Source organism: Poromitra crassiceps, assembly GCF_964638095.1.
Source record: "Poromitra crassiceps genome assembly, chromosome: 26".
Lineage (NCBI taxonomy): Eukaryota > Metazoa > Chordata > Actinopteri > Beryciformes > Melamphaidae > Poromitra > Poromitra crassiceps.
Genome location: NC_139640.1, coordinates 6,512,157 through 6,536,068, shown reverse-complemented (window position 1 = coordinate 6,536,068; position 23,912 = coordinate 6,512,157).

The window sequence follows — 23,912 nt, the reverse complement described above, 5'->3', positions numbered from 1 at the left end:
GAGCGGCATTTTGAACTGAAATATCTGCAACTGACTGGAATCCAGGACATACATCATTTGAGTCTTGGTTATAGCGGAATGTTTGAAGTTGGAGTTGAGGTAAGATAAAAACAGGTGTGAATGGGGTATGTACACCCCGTTTACACCTGGTTTTTAAATGCGACCTGTATCCAGATAAGTTATCTGGCTAAGAAAAAAAAACGCACGTTGTAAAGGCGTTGTGATCAGATCTGGCTGACCGCATGTGGGTAGTCTGGCTCGCATTTTGTGCTTGGATCTCTTACACCCCCCGTTTTACACCTGGTTTTTAAATGCGACCTGTATCCAGATCACTTATCTGGACACAGGTCACATTTAAAAACCCGGGTGTAAACAGGGTGCGAGCGAGATCAAGTATTCTGTGACTTAGATTGGTTCAAATTAGATTTAAGAAAGAAAGAAAGAAAAGAGGATTTTAATATGAACCGGTAAAAACACACTTGCAGAATTCATTCACAGTAGTGCATCATTTAAGATCTAAGTAAGAATTCACTCACAAAGTTAAAAAAAAATACATAATTGTTTTGCACTGTGGCCTTTTGGATCTTGTAACACTGCTCCTTTCTTTTTATTTTATTATTTTATTTTATTTTATTTTATTTTATTTTATTTTCCATTTTATGCAAAGCACTTTGAATGAACATCTGTGTATGAAATGTGCTACACAAATCAATGCCCCTTTCCTTGACATTTTGGCTACGCTCACCCCTTAATGAGGACACTCCTATAATGTCCATGCAGATGAATTCTCTTTAGTAACATGATATCATAAAGTGTCTCTGATTGCAGCGGGTTTGTCAGTGAACACAATTAAGTTGTGTTTGTTCCTCCGGTCGGTCCCCTCGGGGAACGCCGCCACGGCTTGTTTTTTCCCCTCTCCCTTGGATCCCAACACAGCCCCCTGTGGGGCTCTCCACCCTGGAAACTGGAGGGAGGACAACAGTCAGTGGCCATTTTAGCATCCAGCTCCAAAATGCCCTTTTTAAACTGGGAAGAAGAGTGTTTAGCTCGGTCAAAATTAAGGATATCACGTCTCATTTAGTGCAGGTCAGGTGCTAATCCTCATGCTGTAACGCACACCCTGTTTTTGTCCTTTTAGTGAGCTCAGAAGAATGCACTCTGGCATTATGGGTCTGAGCGAATCACGTGCAAGAGTGGAATAATATGATTAAAATGCGTAGAAAAGGAATGTCATTTAGAATATTCATACATTTCAATATTCATACAAGCTGAATGAATTGAATTCTTCAGTCTAAATCAGAGTTGGAGATTCTGTATTTGGAGGGACATATTTACTGTATGCTACCAGAAGACATCAGTCATCTCCATCAGACGACTACTTTTGTTTGATTGAAAAAAGGTAACGCTGCCATCAATCTTTTGAAATGTTTTAATTCTGTCCTCATATATGCCTGTAGTAAAAATGTACATTTTGATAGATATATTTTTAAATACATTTGTAATCAGATTCAATGAGATATACATTTGGACCAGATTATATTTAGTTGGCATTTGTACGTGAATTAGGAATTGATACATCATCCATAACAGAACTGTCACAAACGGGGGTTATTCTGTGAGAACTTTGCTTATATGCAGGAGAAATGACATAATGTTATCACAACCTTCCCCTGGTGGCTACAATGGCCTCTATTGTTGTTCATAGCTGCATCAACCTGTGCAAATTTCAAACCTCTATCTATAGCTTTCACTGTATATTTACTTCTATCTATCTATCTATCTATCTATCTATCTATCTATCATTTATCATCAATAATATTTCCATTAAAGTCCACTCACCTGTGGTGCGCTCCCAGGACACTGCAGGGTTTCTGTCAGCTGTGGATGAAGTGAAGGATCTCCCTCCCTCTCTCTCTCTCTCTCTCTCTCTCTCTCTCTCTCTCTCTCCTCTCTCTCTCTCTCTCTCTCTCCCTCTCTCTCCCTCTCCCTCTCTCTCTCTCCCTCTCTCTCTCTCTCTCTCCCTCTCTCTCTCTCTCTCTCTCTCTCTCCCTCTCTCTCTCTCTCCCTCTCTCTCGCTCTCTCCCTCTCTCTCTCTCTCTCCCTCTGCCACCTCCCCCCTTCTCTTCCTGCTGACTCTCTCTGCAGTGGCAACCTAATAAGTGGAAACTCACCTGCACACAACTTCCTTAGTGAGAGGAGGAGGAGGAGGAGGGCGTGCTGTTGCTCGGTAGGTCTTCAGGGCGTGCAAAATAGAATCAAAATAAACAAAATACAAAAATAATTTGTGTGCTAAACTCTATCACAAGCAAGCATCACAAGCACAAGCAAGCATCATCATACAGTATGTTCACCAGTGTTGGGCAAGTTACTTTCAAAATGTAATATACTACATATTACTAGTTACTTTACAATATTACTTTCTGTGTTGAGTAACTCGTTACTTATTACAGTACTTTTCCATTACTTTTACCAAAACAACAGCAGCAGAATGACATCGCTGCCCCGGAACCATCCCGAAAAATAATTTCAACCGCCTTGAAGTCAGTGTAAACAATCCAAAATTCTAAATGTCATTCTTTTCCTTTATTATTCTCATCTATAGTGGTTATTTGCATAAAAACACACAGTTTGATTAGGAAATGATTGTATCTTTTTTAAATATGTGCTTTGATTTAATCAAATGTAACTCAATTTGTAACTTGAGTTACTTGACAAAGTAATATGACTGAAATCCTATAAGTAATAAGTTATATTACTGAGTTACTGCTAAAAGTAATATATTACATGTAATATGTTACCTTTGTAATGAGTTACCCCCAACACTGATGTTCACACATGCAAATTGTTATGTGCAATTTGTAACAAATTATCAAAAAGAATAAATTAGATATTGTGGTCAATTGCCCTGCATGTCTACTGTATATTTTGGAATATACCATCTGCATTCCGATTCAAAGTGAAACAAGATATTACATCACAATACATTACATTTTAGTGTTAGGTTACTTTGAGGAGGTTTGACCAAAACTGCACACCCACCAATTACAGATTTAGGAACAGAACTCATAGGATAAAAAGCCTTTGCGGGCATATAAGAGTATGAGGGTGAAATTCCCTGCCTTGTGAGGTGATTGTATAGGAAACCTCTTGGTTTCTGTTCAACACAATGTGAAATCAAACCCCCTCTCTCTGCCAGCCATAAAGCCCCCACCGACTACAATTACCTCTTTGTGGCCTAAAGAACGTAGGATTCTTGGACGGAACACAAAAGGCGCCTGCAGAACTCAGGTGACAGAAGTCCTTCCTTGTTCATGGCTGCTGCATGTTCTTACGGGAAGAAACTCAAGAAAGTGTGTCTGATCTGTATGATTTACAGTATATACAACAACATTGTTTGGTGGTATTTATTCACACTGTGCTTGCAAACCACACATTTTTGTTGCTGTAATCAAAGTAAGGAAGCAAAATTATTCAATATTGGAACACGTTTTCTTAAAGGGCATGGTGCAGGTTGGAGATCACATTGCATTCATATGTGGAAGGGGTATATAGCAATGGGATTTGGAGGGATTTTCTTTTTTCAATCACACATAGCTGCGTTTAGACTAGTTTTTGTAACCAGCAGGGGGCACTGGTCCATTTTATGGAACTAACACTTGTGATGTCACAGGGATGCAAACTAGTCACTTTTAGGTGACAGTCACATTTTTCAGCCAAAACATGAGGATTTCTGAGTGGTTTTATGTCTGTAACAAGCATCACAGGCTGTGTTCACAGTGTAAAGTGGGCTCTAAGCGTCATGCCCATTGTAACTCAGGGGGCAATTGAATTGTTGCAAACATCTCTTTGCTGTTCATTTAATTGAAACTGTCTCACATTCCAAACTGTTTGAGTGCTTCACAAGTGTGTGTTGATGTCATTTGTCTTTTAAGTAATTCAACAGAAATTCATCAATTCCTTGAACATGGACACCTGGATTGGTTTGAGTGACAGGGATGAGGAGGGAATCTGGAAATGGGTGGATGGTTCACTTCTGAACAGCACAGCGTAAGACATCCATTCTTCAGTCCCATCCCACATGGAAAGAATCTATATGAACATATATGCAACTATATGCAACCTATATGCAGCATATATGAGCATATAGGCCATATATATGCCGCATATAGGTTGCATATAGGCCAGATTTAGGTGCATATATGCGCATATAGGAGCATATAGGCCATATATATGCCGCATATAGGTTGCATATAGGCCAGATTTAGGTGCATATATGCGCATATAGGAGCATATAGGCCATATATATGCCGCATATAGGTTGCATATAGGCCAGATTTAGGTGCATATATGCGCATATAGGAGCATATAGGCCATATATATGCCGCATATAGGTTGCATATAGGCCAGATTTAGGTGCATATATGCGCATATAGGCCACATTTATGCCGCATATAGGTTGCATATAGGCCAGATTCAGGTGCATATAAGTGCATATACCGGGCATATAGGTCTCCTATAGCTTCTTTATATCCACATATAGGTACTATATGTGCACATACAGGGCATATATGTCTCCTATATAGCTTCTTTATATACACATAAAGGCCCTATATGTTCATAATACAGGTCATATAGGTCTCACTTCTTTATATCCACATATAGGCCATATATGTACACAATACAAGGTATATGCCTCCTATATAGGTCATTTACAAATCTGTTTGTATACACTGTGTCATAATCCATATATACCCAGCAAGCACAAAACGTTTTTTCAACGTTGATTTTTAGTTTAAATCTGGGTGATATTGGGTTTGAACGTCTAAGACCTGATTTCACCCTCTTTTCAACCGGCTAAAATGCGGTTACAACGTAAACGTGTAAAAAAACACAATTTGGTTCATCATATTGTTAAAACATTTGTTGTAGTTTGGAATAGAGACAATATTGATAGTGTGTGAATTGGCATTTTATTGTCTTTTATTGTGTAACTGAGAGTTGAAATCTGATCTACACGAAAACTACATTTCAACGCATTTTATGTCACATGAAATATCATAAATATGGGACTATAGGCTATGTGGTGCCAGCAAAAAGCTTCCAGGACACAACTATGGTTAATAGTTTAGCGCAATACTATAAAATAATTCAGTTCCTGCAGCAACAAGCATGCGCAAGTACTTCCCGATCGCTGACAATTGTGGTCTACTTTGTGTGCGAGAGAGTATATAATGTGCCCGGCTCTCTGCTTAGTACAAGAAAATGTATAGCTCAGCACTAGAGCGCACGGCTTGAACCTTGGAGAACGGGGTTCGAATCCCGTGTGCGCTGCTATTTTTTTTTATTTAAAACCTACATATAGGTACATATATGTACATATAGGTTTCCCATATATGGTGCATACATAAAATTGGCCGATTTCCTATATTATATGTACATATAGGTACATATATGTACCTATACATATAGGTACATATATGTACATATAATATAGGAAAACGGCCAATTTTATGTATGCACCATATATGGGGAAACTATATGTGGCCCTATATTAAAACATATAGGGTACATATAGATTCTTTCCATGTGGGATTTACCAGCAGTGGTGGAAATGAGGGGAACGCCTGGAGGGAACGGAGTTCCCATCAGAGTAAACCTTGAGGGGAAACGATAAGAACGAGAGGGGGAACAGCACTCCTCCCAGATTCCCCTTAGAAAATGATTGCAATGCAGTGGAGAGCAGAGCAGAGCAGAGCAGTGGAGAGCAGAGCAGAGCAGTGGAGAGCAGAGCAGTGGAGAGCAGAGCAGTGGAGAGCAGAGCAGTGGAGAGGGGGCAGCATGAAAGGAGCAGAGAATAGTAGGAGAACATGTATTTGGAAGCTGAATAAGCAGCGTCAATATCAATGTGTCATCAAGTCTGTCATGAATAAAATCAAGGGGAAATAATCAATAGATCTCTGCAATCTTATTTAAGTAACTTTTGTAAGATAATTGTATGTAGTTCTAATGGTAATGAGTAAAATCAATGAGAAAAAACAGTCAAGCATTCAGCTCCTGATTTCAACAGAAATCATACCCTATGCCTCCCTTATGGACTGCGTCCGGGTGCTCCACCCTGCCTAAGGTTCCCACAGTAAAACCTGGCCATTTCCACCACTGAACAGGTTGGCCTGAATATGCATTGTGCATCTTATGCTCCATCAAGTACAGTTGACTATACATCTTCTTTTTTCAACAGGCTCTGGGGAACAGACCAGCCCAGTGGATATTTCAATCAGTATGACTGTGCTTACATTAATCATTATCGAGGACTAAACAGCTGGGTAGATGACCACTGTGACACAGTGCGGTACTGGGTCTGTGAAAAAGTGATAGACTTCTAACATGATGTGTAATCAAATGAAAACAGATTGTGACTTCACACCTCACACCAAGATTGTCATTGTCATTCACACAGAGAACATGAAATTATGCTTTTAAGGGATTGTGTGTTTTATTGTTTGTGAAGCACTTTGTCATCTATTTTTCATCACAGCTTCAGAACAAGAATGGATCAGTATTTGTTCAACAGTAGAAGTGTAGATTTACCAGCTCCTCTTTCTAGTATATTGTATAATTCTTTCTTTTTTGCCTTATGATAAAGTACACTGCGTACTCTGCTTTTAAGAGAGAACAAGAAGAGAAATGCTATATGAATAAAACTGCCAACTTATTCTGTATAGATTGAGAGATTAAACGTTTTTCAGGAACACAACTGTCTATTTCTTGTCTACTTCCTGTGCACCACCATATTGGATCCTGAAAAGGCTGATTCAGTCTGCTCACAGCTTATTGGTCCTTTACACTCAAAAACTAATGAGCCAAAATGAGCATGTGGACATGAGGATGTGATGAGTTCTGAATCAATGAGAGAAGAACTAGTCTTCATTTGATCAGGCCAAGGAAATCCCTTGTTCACTTGTGTCACTGGCCTTCAGCTTGTCTCTCTCTTCAGTCAGGTTGGTGTCACTGGCCTTCAGCTGGTCTCTCTCTTCAGTCAGGTTGGTGTCACTGGCCTTCAGCTGGTCTCTCTCTTCAGTCAGGTTGGTGTCACTGGCCTTCAGCTGGTCTCCCCCCACCACCATCAGCTCACATCTGAGTAGTAGGAGAACATGTATTTGGAAGCTGAATAAGCAGCGTCAATATCAATGTGTCATCAAGTCTGTCATGAATAAAATCAAGGGGAAATAATCAATAGATCTCTGCAATCTTATTTAAGTAACTTTTGTAAGATAATTGTATGTAGTTCTAATGGTAATGAGTAAAATCAATGAGAGAAAAAACAGTCAAGCATTCAGCTCCTGATTTCAACAGAAATCATACCCTATGCCTCCCTTCTGGACTGCGTCCGGGTGCCCCACCCTGCCTTCACATCAGCAATTTTCAGAGGAAACGTTTCTTCAGTTCCTCCTACAAAGTTTGAGGAACTGATATCTGTTGCTCTTGCCAGGGAACAAGCACAAGGCAACGGTGTGTTCAACAGTGGTGAGGACAGAGGGTCAAATGATTATTTGAATGGTCTTCAACATACATGTATCAATGTCAAACAGCATTGTGGGAGTTTGAGTTCTCACCAAGAAGAAGTCAACATTGTGCGCTAACACAGTGAGGTAAGATGTATTGTTGATAGATTACTGCCTGCACCGTTTAACATGTGTGCTTAGTGTGACATGAAACTCACACCTCTGCCTGTGCAGCAGAAGCATCAGCAGACTTCAATTCTTTCAGATAGGAGACTAGAACAGAATACCTGCCTTCATCATGTGGTCTTACACAATGTAATCATCCTTTAAAGAGCCGGATGATCCGAGAAATCTCTGATGGTGTTTGGTGTGGTAAACATGGTAGCTCACTTTGAGCTTGGCTGTCCCTGCAGCCTGTCTGGTCATGTGATATTTATATTTATCTTGCCTTAGTTAGTTTTATATTCATTTTATCTTTTTACTTTTTATCCTTTATAGTCAGTGGTTTTAATGTTTTTCTTGTTTATGGAACCATGGTTTTATGATGGTATTGGTTTGAAATGCGGTTTTGGGATTGTGTAATATTTGAAGTGCAATATTGAAGTGCAATACGTGGTTAGGTAGAGTTGTTAACTCGTAGCTCTGGCTGCATCATGTCTGACTATGTTGTCCTCGTGTCTACGTGCTGTTTGTCCTCAGCTGTACTGTACTGTCTGTTACGCTTGTCACGCTCTATTGGTGCTGTACAAATGCCTAAGACAAATTTCCCTATGGGACAATAAAGTTAAACTCAAAACTCAAACTCAAACTCAAACTAATGGGAGGATCGGCCTAGACTGCCACAGGGTCAATCAAACAACAGAAGGAATAACTTTTTTATTTACGGTACAATGCACATTTGTTTCTTCTGTTTGCATTGTATTGTGTTTTCTTATTGTGCAAATAAACTACAATCTCAAAGTGTTCTCATTTGTCAGTTAACATAGTTAACATTGGTGCAAGATATTTTTCAGATGGTTTTTTCCAACAAATGACAAAATAACAAAAGGCAAACATGTCCCCAGCATAAATGACACGTATGAGGAAATGTGAATAGAATGACACACAGGATGAGACACAGAGAGACGTTGAGAGTGACTTGTGAAACACACAGCAGCCTGTAGTTTATATGTAGTTACATGGTACCTGACCTGTAAATTAAAATGAATCTATTCAACTGTAGTTCATTTACATGGTACCAGACCTCACGTCAAAGGTGCGGACAGATTGCTAAAACCCAGTGGTGGATTCGTTCAGAGCTTTGTAGTGGAGTTTGAGAGGATAACCATGTCAGTCACATGTAGTTGGTGTCACTTCGTAGCTATTGGCATGCGCAGCGCACAATTGCCCAACTTTGCATCACTGATGACATCACTCACTGATGACATCACAATGATGTCACAATGTTTATGACATCATCAGTGATGTCACAATTGCACGAGTGTAACCAAAAACCACTATTGCTCGAGTGACATCACTGGAGGGGTGGAGAGGGTATCTGGGATCTCGCGTGCTACGCGTGCGGGACCTGTAAAATAAAAGGGTGACTGAAATGTGGCAAAATCATGTTAGGTCAAATCAAATTTCTAAATTCATTTTAACAAACAAAATTGTCACAAATAACAAAGGACACACCTATAGCATAGAGATTAAAACAACTGCAGGGAATAAGGGAAAATAATAACTGGTAAAGTGGGGGTTAAAGTAGATTGTAAACTGTACTAAAAATATGATCTTGAATCTGGAATCAAATACTGAGGCACTGTCCGATTCCCTAATGGTGGCATGTGTGCCGTGATAGTACTATGATGACATAAGACTACAATCAGCATTTACTTTTAAGATGGAAAAGTCAGGACAGTCAGTCACTCACTGACTCACCGACTCACTCAGTCACTCAGTCAGTCAGTCAGTCAGTCATTCAGTCAGTCATGGACGTTTAGTGGTTGAAGGGCCTTAGCTAGGAATAGGAAGGTGACTGAGAGCCGGGATTTGATGGGTGGGTAGGATTAGTGGCTAGGGGTGCTAGGGTAGAGGGCTATAGGGTGCTATGGGTAGAGGGCTATAGGGTAGAGGGCTATAGGATGCTATAGGGTAGAGGGCTATAGGGTAGAGGGCTATAGGGTAGAGGGCTATAGGGTAGAGGGCTATAGGATGCTATAGGGTAGAGGGCTATAGGGTAGAGGGCTATAGGGTAGAGGGCTATAGAGATGCTATAGGGTAGAGGGCTATAGGATGCTATGGGTAGAGGGCTATAGGATGCTATGGGTAGAGGGATATAGGGTAGAGGGCTATAGGATGCTATAGGGTAGAGGGCTATAGGGTAGAGGGCTATAGGGTAGAGGGCTATAGGATGCTATGGGTAGAGGGCTATAGGGTAGAGGGCTATAGGATGCTATGGGTAGAGGGCTATAGGGTAGAGGGCTATAGGATGCTATGGGTAGAGGGCTATAGGGTAGAGGGCTATAGGATGCTATGGGTAGAGGGCTATAGGGTAGAGGGCTATAGGATGCTATGGGTAGAGGGCTATAGGGTAGAGGGCTATAGGATGCTATGGGTAGAGGGCTATAGGGTAGAGGGCTATAGGATGCTATGGGTAGAGGGCTATAGGGTAGAGGGCTATAGGATGCTATGGGTAGAGGGCTATAGGGTAGAGGGCTATAGAGATGCTATGGGTAGAGGGCTATAGGGTAGAGGGCTATAGAGATGCTATAGGGTAGAGGGGTAGAGGGCTATAGGGTAGAGGGCTATAGAGATGCTATAGGGTAGAGGGCTATAGAGATGCTATAGGGTAGAGGGCTATAGAGATGCTATAGGGTAGAGGGCTATAGAGATGCTATAGGGTAGAGGGCTATAGGATGCTATAGGGTAGAGGGCTATAGAGATGCTATAGGGTAGAGGGCTATAGGGTAGAGGGCTATAGGATGCTATAGGGTAGAGGGCTATAGGGTGCTAGGGTAGAGGGCTATAGGGTTCTATGGGTAGAGGGCTATAGGATGCTATAGGGTAGAGGGCTATAGGGTAGATGGCTATAGGGTGCTATGGGTAGAGGGCTATAGGGTAGAGGGCTATAGGATGCTATAGGGTAGAGGGCTATAGGGTAGAGGGCTATAGGATGCTATAGGGTAGAGGGCTATAGGGTAGAGGGCTATAGGATGCTATAGGGTAGAGGGCTATAGGATGCTATAGGGTAGAGGGCTATAGGGTAGAGGGCTATAGGATGCTATAGGGTAGAGGGCTATAGGATGCTATAGGGTAGAGGGCTATAGGATGCTATAGGGTAGAGGGCTATAGGATGCTATAGGGTAGAGGGCTATAGGGTAGAGGGCTATAGTATAATCCAGGCGGAGGCCCTCCAAGCTAGAGAGCGGATCACCCGCCGCCTGGATGGAAGCCGACGCCTGCGGCAAGCTGAGCTGGAGCTGGACAAGGCCCGGGTTCGTGCCCGTCTGCAAGCCGAGCAGAAGCACGTAGCGGCCCGGCTTCGCGCCCGTCCGCTTGCCGGGGGCCCGGCAGCTCCACCCGGGCCCCCCACCTCCCACGACCAGGGTCAGGTCAGCACGGCGGCTCCAGATCCAACGACCCAAACTAGGAAACCCCCTGTTCCACTGCCCAGACAAGGGCAATGGCCATTGCCAACGCCACCAACACCCGCACCCAGGACACGTCCGCCGACCCTGAGCATGCAATAGAGTGCAACGGGGCGGCCGAGCCCGCCACTGGGATACACCACACTCAGGTAGGCATGGCGAACGTTGGGACCAACAGCACGGGGCACAGTCAGCTGGCCGGCGTCAACCATCCCCACAGGATAGCCGGACACGACAGCTGGGACCCCCCCAGAGGGTGGGACCAGCCATCACGATTACCTATTCCCAGAATTCACCTCCTGGCCCTGCCCGGGCTCATGGAGACAACTCCAGCCAAGGCCTCTAGGGATGCCAAGAAGTCAGAGCAGAGGAAGCCAAGAACGGGCACCAAGCCCGTTCCCCCAGAAAGAAGAGGCCACCCGGCTCCCTCTGGGGGCCAGAGGCTGGACACATACGCCATAATGGACGACGGCTCAGAGTGGAGCGTGCTCCTACACTCAGCAGCACAGCAGCTGGGCCTTACAGGCCAGCCAGAGGACATGCCTTTGCGGACGGTGAGGCAGGAGCCCCAGATGCTTCACAGGGCGGCCGTCTCCCTCATCGTCTCGCCGGCAATTTGCCCAGAGCAGACCTATCGCACCAAGAGAGCCTTTACGGAACCGAACCTTGGTCTAGGCGAGCAAACTTACCCCATCACCGCCCTGCAGCAGGAATTCTGCCTGAAGAATCTGCCCCTCCATCAGTTCGGGAGGAGTTAGTTAGTTAGTTAGTTAGTTATTTATTTTTCAAAGTGTCATACACCTTAAGGTGCCCAGCCCACATGGGCTTACAAGACACTAGTTTCAAAACATACAGGAGCAAGAAAAATTTAATGAAAGAACAGAATATGATACATCTCCAAACATGTCAGACAATGAAAGAAAAGATTATACCTCAAACATAAAGTACCATCCTACGCTGTTGGTAGGCATTTAACACAAACTGAGCAACCTGGAACACTTTTTCAGTAAACAAGTACTGAAGTCTACAATCATCAGACATAGAAAACAGATCAGGACCTTCATCAAAATAAATTTTACAGAAAAGCCTATGTCTAAGATTGTGATATAACGGACAGTAGAACATAAAGTGCATTTCATTTTCAACCTCTCCCAGATCACACAGGTGACATTTTCTGTCCTCCTCAGGAATTGAGTGGAAGCACCCGGTTTCCAGAGCCAGAGGCAGGATACCACATCTCAGCTGGGCACAAACTGACCTCTGAGCTCTGCTCAGGTTAAGGGTGACATAGTGCTCTGGGTGATAAATGTGTTTAATCAGACTATACGTTCTCAGTTTTGGTTTACACAGAACTTCTACTGACCATTTCTGTTTATAATTTTCAAATAATATTGTTTTAATTTGACTAACAGAACAAGATAATTTATTTCTATATATATATTGAAGACCTGACATATCAAATATCTTTTCAAGCGCATTTGACCAAGAGTAATTATTTGAAAGATCCCAGAGAAAAATTTGTTTAGTAAGTCTGTTATCGGGCATATTAATAAATCTATTCCACAGTCGTACCATGTCACCCCTATGTCGCACTTCACATGGCTCCCATCCCATGTCACCACATACTGCAAGTTTAGGGGCCATTTTATGCACACCCAGAAAACAGCGCATAGCTCTGTACTGAACTGTGTCACATTTTATTTGCTTACAGTAACCCCAAACCCCTGCACCATAATCTAAAATGGGACAAACACAAGAATTAAATAATTGAGTGTAGGTTTTATAACCAAGGTCTCTACATAATTTAACCTTATTAAGGATCGCTCCCAAAGCCCTACCTGCAGAGTCCGACAGAACTTTTACCCCTTCTTCAAAGGTAAGGTGGTCATCTAGTGTGAGTCCTAGGTATTTGTAATGCTCAGTGTAGAATAAAGGAGCGGAACCAAAACAAAAAGCAAACTCAGAAAGTAAATGTCCCTTCTTCCTAAAATGCATAACCTGAGTTTTTTCCTTGTTGATCCTCAACCTCCATCTCCCACACCAATTACACACAACATTTAATAAACTTTGAAGATCATTTTCAGACTCGGCAAGGAGGACTATATCGTCTGCGTATAGAAGAGAGCCAACCGTAAGGTCACCCAATCTAACCCCAATAGCTGCTTGCTTAATTTCTAAAACAAGATCGTTTATATAGACGGCAAACAGCGTGGGAGAGAGTACATCCCCCTGTTTGACACCAGATGGAGTTGGAAACCAGCCTGTTCTATACTGATTGACCTGCACACAGGCCACTGGGGTCCGATAAAGGGCTTTTAAGGCACTATAAAATTTACCATCTATACCGGATTTCAGTAACTTAAAACTGAGAAGATCATGGTTAATACAATCAAAGGCTTTTTGAAAATCAATAAAACAACTAAAAATAGGTCTCCCTTCTTGTATTCTAGCATTAACTATAGTAGATAAAGAATATATATGATCAATACATGCCCTTTTCTTTCGGAAGCCATTTTGTTCATCAGCCAACAGACCAAATGTTTCCAAATAACAAGATAATCGCTCATTGAGAATACTGGAGTAAATTTTATAAACACAACTAAGGAGACTTATCCCCCTATAGTTCAAAGGAACTCTAGGATCATTATTTTTTGACTTAGGGATTGGTTTTATAATGGATTTACACCAAACTGAGGGGACAGAGCCATACTCAAAACAAATAGAAAAAAGATTACATAAAGTTTGAAATAAACAGGGTAGTTTCAATAATTCATTTGACAAGTTATCAACACCCATTGCTTTCCTCAGTTTGAGTCTACCAATTGCACTTTTGACTTCCCCTTCAGAAATGCAAACATTTAAATATTGATTAACAGAGTAAAAATCCTGTTTCATATTAGCCTCCATTGTATTTTTCAGATCAACTTTCTCTACAAGAAAACAATCATCCCATTCTACTGATCCATCTTGCCCTGCTCATACAGCACCTATGGAAAAGGAGACGGGACTGGGATGACCCAGTCCTACCCGAGACACTGCTGCAGGCCTGGGAAGAGTGGGAGGACGAGCTACCGCCACTGCAGGTAGCTGTTGCGGTCGACATTACGCGGGGAAGGCCCCTTCCCGTCCTCACCACCAGCCGTTGGGGTTGCGGACCCCCCTTCCTTCTTCTCAGCCCAGATCTCTGGCCAGAGACACCCCAACTCCACACAACCTCGGATCAGAGCGAGGAGTTGAGGAAGGAAGTTCCTGTGGCCTCAGGTTGGCTCCCCCCATGCCGGAGGAGTGTACGACCTTCGGTGCCCTCATCGAGGATCCCACACCGGCGTTTCACGGGGCGGCCAACGAGGCACAACGGGCCGAGGACTATAGTAAGGCCGAGGCTTCCCTCCAACGAGTGCAGCACAACTGCTTCCTTGCTGACCTCACGCCGCTGAGTTTCCTCAACTGGAAACTCAAGCCACCAGAGGCCCCTCACTTCAGCAGTTGCTGGGTAGACCCCCAGCTCCTGCGCACACTTTGGCCGATGGGGACAGTCACCAAACTTTCCCCTGGACTGGACAACAGTGTAGACCCGTACCTACACCTGGCCGGTGGCCAAGCGTATTCAGCCCCCCTCACTGCCAGACTAATCAACCGAGCCCTGCCTATACCCGGGGGGACTGGAGGGCCATTTCTGCCATTTCTGGAAGAATACAGATTCCCCACAGGAATCTGAGGGCGGCTGTAGAAAATGCTCCATAATGGCCCACCATCAGGCCTGTTCTTGGGGCAATTGACGCCCACGAACCAAGGCGCCAACGACGCAATGATGATGTCACCGCCGTGACATCATCGAGGATGATGTCAGAGTTCACCTCGTGAGGTCATCGGTGATGTCAGAGTTTCCCCTGTGAGGTCATCAGCGATATCAGACGGTCTAGGCTGACCGTGATGGCAGACGTGACTTTGTGAGGTCATCGATGATGTCATACCTCCCCGGACGTTGTGACATCACCAACGATGTCATACCTCGAATGTGGGGGGATTATAAAGGTGTTGTTCTGCTATGATATGTATTGTCCTGTTCCCTTTCTGCAATCTGTATGCCACTCTGTATACTGCTTCTGCCTGATATTCCAAATAAATCAGCTGAAAGACATCTCGTTCTAATCGATCACTGCCCGTGAGCCCTTACCTAAGATCCAGCAACTTCACACTTCACACAAGGCAAGCACACAAACTTCCTTACACACACACACACACACACACACACACACAAACACACACACATGCACACACGCATGTGCACACACACACACACACACACACACACACACACACCTACACACACGCACACGCACACGCACACAGACACACACACACACACACACACACACACACAGACTCACAAAGTGAAAACAATAGCAGCCATCGCTGTCACGGCTGCTAAAGATAGCCTATGTTAGCTTTACCCATCTGCCACAATGAGTCTTTCCTGTTGAAACAGCCTATGAGCTGAGTGATCAGGTCACCACAAAACACAGTCAAGGAAATCAAAAGTCACACTTTCTACAAGTGCAGAGGAACTGAGGGGAAACTGTTATATACCCAGTAGCATCTGTACAGAGACGCATGATACTGAATGGATCAGGGAAACAAGTCTTCATTTGGACATAGATCACAAAATATGACTTAGGCTACTTTGTAGTTTAGTCTGAAGAAATGAGCAGCAAAGTGAAAACAGGTCCTGATATCAAGTAGCTGATGATTGAGACAGAAGATGGAGATGTCTGACTGCCTTCACATCTACGACAACGAAGATATAGTGGAAACAGAGGAGTGTCAAAGAGAGAGGGCCTTAATCACAGCTGGAGTGAACAACGACGTGGAGGAGAGGATAGTGGACATCTATGAAAGTGCAGACACCTATTTGGGTAGTGACCCCAGATCAAATACGAAGAACACACCAGATCAGCAACTAGGTGAGTAGCATAACACACACACACGCATGCACATGCACACAAACACACTATATAATATTACATTAATATTAAGCTTACAGATATTAAAAACAAGGGGTAGGACTTGATAAGTATTCACTTCTTCCTACTCCTTTTTTGGACATGAAATGTTCATTTATATTGATTGAGAATTTGCTGATGCTTGCTGTCAATTCCATTGTCTATTATTGTTTGGCATTTCTTTTATTTCTTTTTTTGCTTATATTTCTTTTATTCTTTATCTTTTTTTCTTCTTTACATGTTCGGGGGGGAGCATCTAATCTAATCACAGACAGCAAAACCACAAAATCACAAGTCATGCAATGAACAGCAAAGTTCAGTAGCTGTGTAATAGTCCCTCTGGTGGTCGTATAAAACTGTGTGTGTGTGTGTGTGTGTGTGTGTGTGTGTGTGTGTGTGTGTGTGTGTGTGTGTGTGTGTGTGTGTGTGTGTGTGTGTGTGTGTGTGTGTGTGTGTGTGTGTGTGTGTGTGTGTGTGTGTGTGTGTGTGTGTGTGTGTTTGCGTGCGTGTGTGCGTGCGTGCGTGCATGTGCGCGACATCACTTCCGGGACAACCGGGACACAAAATTTGTCAGTATAAAGTACTCAAAAACCATACTATATCTTCCCAGAAAAAGACTTTGGTAAAAGTCAAAGTCACTCATTAGAATATTACTTGAGTAAAAGTCTTAAAGTACTTGATATTTTCTGTACTTAAGTATCAAAAGTAATTTTCTGATATTAAATGTATGTATTGAAAGTAAAAAGTACAAGTAAATGCTGCTAAAAAAAATGAAGCAAAAGACATGCCTGGGCTTGAGTGGAAGTCTATTTCTTCTTCTTGACTTTTATAGCCGCTGGCAAACAACGTTATGTTGCATTACAGCCACCAAATGGAATGGCGTGTGGATCGTGATTAACGTAACTTGCAAACTAGGAGCACTGATTTGCCAAACCTGATTGCTTGCAGGCTACGCAATTTCTTCTGATTTTACTTTGTAACTAAGATGCTTGGGGGAAATGTAGTGGAGTAAAAGTATCCATTTTATTTGGGAAATGTAGTGGAGTAAAAGTGAAAGTTGACAGAAATATAAATACTCAAGTAAAGTACAGATACTCAGAAAAAATACTTAAGTATTTATACTTTGTTACATTACACCACTGAACATTGCACACTGCCCCCTTTTATATATTGATTGATATTTATTTTCTTGCTTATACTTTATTCTTTATCTTTCTTTTTCTTTTTAAATGTTGGGGGGATCTAATCTAATCACATACAGCAAAGTTCAGCAGCTGTGTAATAGTCCCTCTGGTGGTCGTATAAAACCTAACCCTGTCTTGTTCTTACAGGTGATGCTATCCAGCCAGTGATGAAGCACCACAGGGCAACTACAGTGTGTCTGCTGCTCATGTGTCTTCTCCTACTGGCTGCCCTCATAGGCGTGGTCATCTTAAAAGAGCCTAACTTCACATCCTTTGAGGACAAAAGCAAACTGCAGACCCTCAACAAGACCTGGGCTGAAAACAGAAAGACTTTGTTTGAGCTCAGTTGAGTATTATGTCTGTCTGTCTGTCTGTCTGTCTGTCTGTCTGTCTGTCTGTCTGTCTGTCTGTCTGTCTGTCTGTCTGTCTGTCTCTGTGCATTAACATGAGCGTGCATGTACTATACATTATATGCATTGTGCTTTTATTTAGTGCTCTTAAAATCCTCTCCTCTTGCAGACCGTTTCTGTGAAGATGGAGGATGTAGATCATTCAACAGCAGTTTCTATTACATTTCTACTGATTATAAGAGCTGGGATGACAGCAGGCAGGACTGTCTACAGAGAGGAGCACACCTGGTCATCATAAACAGCCAAGAAGAACAGGTAAAGGCAAACAGTTGTAAAAATCTCTTTGCTGCTCATTTAATTGGGTTCGAACTGTCTCACATTCCAAACTGTTTGAGTGCTTCACAAGTGTGTGTTGATGTCATTTGTCTTTTAAATAATTCAACAGAATTTCATCAATTCCTTGAAGAAGAACACCTGGATTGGTTTGAGTGGCAGGGATGAGGAGGGAATCTGGAAATGGGTGGATGGTTCACTTCTGAGCAGCACAGCGTAAGACATCCATTCTTCAGTCCCATTTACCAGCAGTGGTGGAAATGAGGGGAACGCCTGGAGGGAACGGAGTTCCCATCAGAGTAAACCTGGAGATGAAACGATGAGAACAGGCGGGGGAATGACACTCCTCCCAGATTCCCCTTAGAAAATGATTGCAATGCAGTGGAGAGCAGAGCAGTGGAGAGCAGAGCAGTGGAGAGCAGAGCAGAGCAGAGCAGAGCAGTGGAGAGCAGAGCAGTGGAGAGCAGAGCAGTGGAGAGCAGAGCAGAGCAGTGGAGAGCAGAGCAGTGGAGATCAGAGCAGTGGAGAGAAGAGCAGTGGAGAGCAGAGCAGAGCAGTGGAGAGCAGAGCAGTGGAGAGCAGAGCAGTGGAGAGCAGAGCAGAGCAGTGGAGAGCAGAGCAGTGGAGAGCAGAGCAGAGCAGTGGAGAGCAGAGCAGAGCAGAGCAGAGGAGAGCAGAGCAGAGCAGAGCAGATCAGTGGAGAGCAGAGCAGTGGAGAGCAGAGCAGAGGAGAGCAGAGCAGAGCAGTGCAGTGGAGAGCAGAGCAGTGGAGAGCAGAGCAGAGCAGTGCAGTGGAGAGCAGAGCAGTGGAGAGCAGAGCAGAGCAGTGCAGTGGAGAGCAGGGGAGAGCAGAGCAGAGCAGTGGAGAGCAGAGCAGTGGAGAGCAGAGCAGTGGAGAGCAGAGCAGTGGAGAGAGGGCAGCATGAAAGGAGCAGAGAATAGTAGCAGAACATGTATTTGGAAGCTGAATAAGCAGCGTCAATATCAATGTGTCATCAAGTCTGTCATGAATAAAATCAAGGGGAAATAATCAATAGTGTAGATCTCTGCAATCTTATTTAAGTAACTTTTATAAGAGATTTGTATATCGCTCTAATGTAATGATGAGTAAAATCAATAAGAAAGAAATGTCTATAGACATTCAGCTCTGCTGGGGGGGGTGGTCGGGGGGTAAGGGGGGTGGGGGTTGGGGGGGTGGGGGTTGGGGGGGTTCTGGACAGCGGTTGGGGGCCCCACCCTGCCTAAGGTTCCCACAGTAAAACCTGGCCATTTCCACCACTGGACAAGTTGGCCTGAAAGGGCATTGTGCATTTGACTATACATCTTCTTTTTTCAACAGGTTCTGGAGAGCAGGCGAGCCCAGTGGAGATACCAGACACTATGAGTGTGCTTACATTTATGATTATGCAAGACTAAACAGCTGGAGCGATGGCCGGTGTGACTCAGTGCGGTACTGGGTCTGTGAAAAAGTGATAGACTTCTAACATGATGTGTATATCAAATGAAAACAGATTGTGACTTCACACCTCACACCAAGATTGTCATTGTCATTCACAGAGAGAACCTGAAATGATCCTTTTAAGGGATTGTGTGTTTTATTGTTTGTGAAGCACTTTGTCATCTATTTTTCATCATAGCTTCAGAACAAGAATGGATCAGTATTTGTTCAACAGTAGAAGTGTAGATTTACCAGCTCCTCTTTCTAGTATATTGTATAATTCTTTCTTTTTTGCCTTATGATAAAGTACACTGCGTACTCTGCTTTTAAGAGAGAACAAGAAGAGAAATGCTATATGAATAAAACTGCCAATTTATTCTGTATAGATTGAGAGATTAAACGTTTTTCAGGAACACAACTGTCTATTTCTTGTCTACTTCCTGTGCGCCACCATATTGGATCCTGAAAAGGCTGATCAGTCTGCTCACAGCTTATTGGTCCTTTACACTCAAAAACTAATGAGCATTAATAAAAACCAAGGCTACAAAAAAGCTACACCCAATCAGAGAACTTTTATAACAATGCTTTAATACTGGAGGTGATACTGTTGATAGCCTTCCAGTAATATAACCAAACTGGATATTTTTTTAAATCATTTGCCTAAATAATTTATCATTTGTCAAATGTGTTTGTTTGGGTGAGGGGTGGCAGGGAGCTGGGAGTGGGTATATACACCTGTTTGTAAAATAATATATTATATTGTAATTGTCCCAATCATTTGCCAACTGAAAACAATAAAACATATTGTTTAAAAAAATAAGGCACCATGATTGTTATGTATTGTTCTAGTCTAGCTCACCCAGATCAGATCATGACCTGTCAAAGCTCCTCCCACTGATTCTTAGATTGAATTTTGTAGCCTGATGATGATGTCAGACTGAATTGTCAGTGACACTCCTTCTCCCTCTTCTATGGAAGAGCCAGAACCAGAAGCAGACTAAAGTCAAGTCGGTGGAGTGGGCGGAGCCAAGGTCTGGGCCCATGCAGGCAACAGTTTTGTGGTACCTCTGGTTTATTTTATGTCACACGACACACTCGCACGCACGCACACACACACACTCGCACGCACGCACGCACACTCGCACGCACACACACACACACACACACACACACACACACACACACACACACACACACACACACACACACACACACACACACACACACACACAGTGTTTCCTGTTGAAACAGCTGATGAGATGGGTGGGTCAGCCACAGCACCCAGCCAAGAAAAAAAAACGTATAAAAAAGTCACACTTGTAGAAGTGCAGAGGAGCTGAGGGGAAACTGTTATATACCCGGTAGCATCTGCACAGAGACGCATGATACTGAATGGAGCAAGGAAACAAGTCTTCATTTGGACATAGATCACAAAACATGACTTTAGGCTACTTTGTAGTTTAGTCTGAAGAAAAGGGCAGCAAAGTGAAAACAGGAAAAAAAAAAAAAAAAAAAAAATATTTTTTTATTTTTTTATTTTTTCCAGGGGGACCAAATTTTTAGGGGGACAAAATGTTCCCATGTCCCCCTGCTTCCGGCGCCCGTGCGGCGGCATGTGTGTTTGCTGAGGTTTTCAGCGTCGCCAACAGCATACATAAATGTACCTATGAATGAATTAATAAATTACGGTAACTAAAACTAACAAATTAATAATTTGCATTTTCATGTTCTTGTCCTCTCTCATTCCATATTGGATTATGCGACACCATAAGCATGATTACAGATAAAGAAAAAAACATCTGTACAATCACTTACCTGTGTCAAAGAACCGCAGCACAATACACACACAGTCTGGGGCACTGTAAGTGCCCGACTGCGACTCGAAATGTGAGAGAGCTCCTCTAATAATTTGCGCGCCGATATCAATGGGGATCGTCTGGGTATGTGCAGGCCATTTTCCAAGAGAATTGATTGGTCAGGAGGCGGCCCAGCGATCTCAATCTCGAACATAACTCGCTCTGGACCAGGTTAGCTGTTCAGCACAAGTTACCATGACAACGTACCCCGATAAAAAGTAAACCACCTTCGTGAGACTGAAAACCTATCCACCTTATTTTTGAATGCCCCACTGTAAAAAATAATTGTGCGTACAAGGTCCGGTTTAACGTGACTCATTGTTGCAGCTTGCCATTTCCTAATGTATTCTACTTGATTTGAAAAGATGGCCACCTACACTCAGTCCCTTGTACCCTGGCTGAATTGAACATAACTTGGCCAATAAGTATGTAATATACCAAATAAAACAACCCGTAATATCTTAATTTTATGTAGAATGCAGAGGACATGTAACTGTTAAGTTAAACTCGCGTTCCAGGAATATTGTATTTACTGCGCTGCTCTAAAATAACGTTAGTGGTGCGAGGCTCAGAGAGCCTGTTCGTCCTAGAAGCCACTCGCTTTGCACCAGAAGACAATCGATTTGGGGGTGGAACACGCCAGGATTGGCCAACGCCAACGCCAGTGCCCAGAACTGTCGAATCAAATCATCGACAGAGATGCTATGGCCCGCCTCCCAGTATTCTCAGTGTGCAGAGATAGATAGAACGTTAGAAATATAGCCAACCACGTTATAAACAACTAACCAATGCTGATCAGTCCGTATGGAAACGGTTGTGCCCGAAATGGTTAAAAGTTATATCAATTTGTTCATTCAGTGGCGTTTTACTGCCATGTAACATAACTAACTAGCGGCTAATATTAGCCACGATTATCACTGCGCTCTTAAAGGGATATTTATCGGCGAGATTTTTGCCAAGCTGGACCTGATTAGTGATTTGCTCCGTTCGCCCAGACGGGTGTCAAGCTGTCAGCAACAAGGCTGGGAGGATCACACCGGAAGAAGCACCCATCAGCAGATCAGGCAAAAATGGCCACCAAAAATAAGGTGGATAGGGTTAACCCTGAAGTTACCTCGCTAAGCTGAAATCCAGCTTTGTGATACAGGCCACTGATCTCACGCTTCAAATGTCACAGATCCTTTTTTTTCCCATCAAAATTAAATAATGCAAAATGTCCTCCTAGACAACGATGAATTTGACTATGACCTAGCCAGCTATGCGGTTGTAATATAACTGTGTGTGTGTGTGTGTGTGTGTGTGTGTGTGTGTGTGTGTGTGTGTGTGTGTGTGTGTGTGTGTGTGTGTGTGTGTGTGTGTGTGTGTGTGTGTGTGTGTGTGTGTGTGTGATGAGGTTTAGTGTTGTCTGTCTGTCTGTCTCCCTGAATGCAGACACCAGACCTAGGGCCTAATACACAATATTAAAAAATATATATAAATAAAATAAAAATATATAAAAATATATTAATAAATATTCACACACAACAATTAACCATGCAGATGTTGCCTGCTGGGTCATATTTCACTTGAATGCCCAGCTTTACTTCAAGACTTCTATGTTCAAGACCAAAGCGTCTTGCAAGGATAACCAACTGGGGAAAAAATGTGCAGCAGTTCACACTTTCATTCTTAAATGTGAGATGTGCGTTCAAGTACGGTTGAATAAAATGTCTGTGGTAAGTAATCCTACTCCCAACTGTTATCTATGAGAGATAAGCATTAACTAAGGTAATATGGTTGTACATTAGATGAGATGAACCTACTCCGCAATCACGTGTGTCTCAGAAATTCCTGAGCAATATTTTCCATCATTAATATATTATACACACAATGTAAATCAGTTTAAAAGTTCAATGTGCACAACAATCTCCGACACTGGGGACAACTGTCGGCAAAAAACTCATTTTGAAGGAATGGAAGTCCTCCTCTTCACCTTGTTTTCAGGTGTGGCTGATGGACATGATCTCTGTTGTACAGATGGAGAGACTCAGGTCCCTGAGAACCAACTCACTTAAAAGGTTCTCTACTATCTGGGACCCGTTTTTGGCCTACTTTGACGAGGTCAAGAATGACAAGTTTAAGTTAAGTTAAGTTATCCTTTATTTATCCCCATGGGGAAATTCATCCTCTGCATTCCATGGGGAAATTCATCCTCTGCATTTGGGAGAACATGCAAACTCCACACAGAAAGGACCTGGGACGAACCGGGGTTCGAACCCCGGGACCTTCTTGCTGTGAGGCAACAGTACTAACCACTGAGCCACCGTGATCCCATCCTATACACGTCTCTTGTAAAAACCATGGACACTTTAACGTGTTTGTGTTTTTTCTTTTCATTTCCTGTGTCTGAGCCTGTTTGTCTTGTATATTGTTCTATATTGTTCTATAAAACTTTTAAATTAAAATATAAAAAAAGAAAGTTCAATGTGCACATTATTTCTTTCAAAAATGTGTCTCTACTTTGAGATCTATTTTTGAAAGAAAACATTCTAACCTAATGTTTGTTATTCAGGATCAGTAAAATATAGGCTAGAGGATTCACATGAGCATAATTTCATCAACCAAGGAGTACGGTATC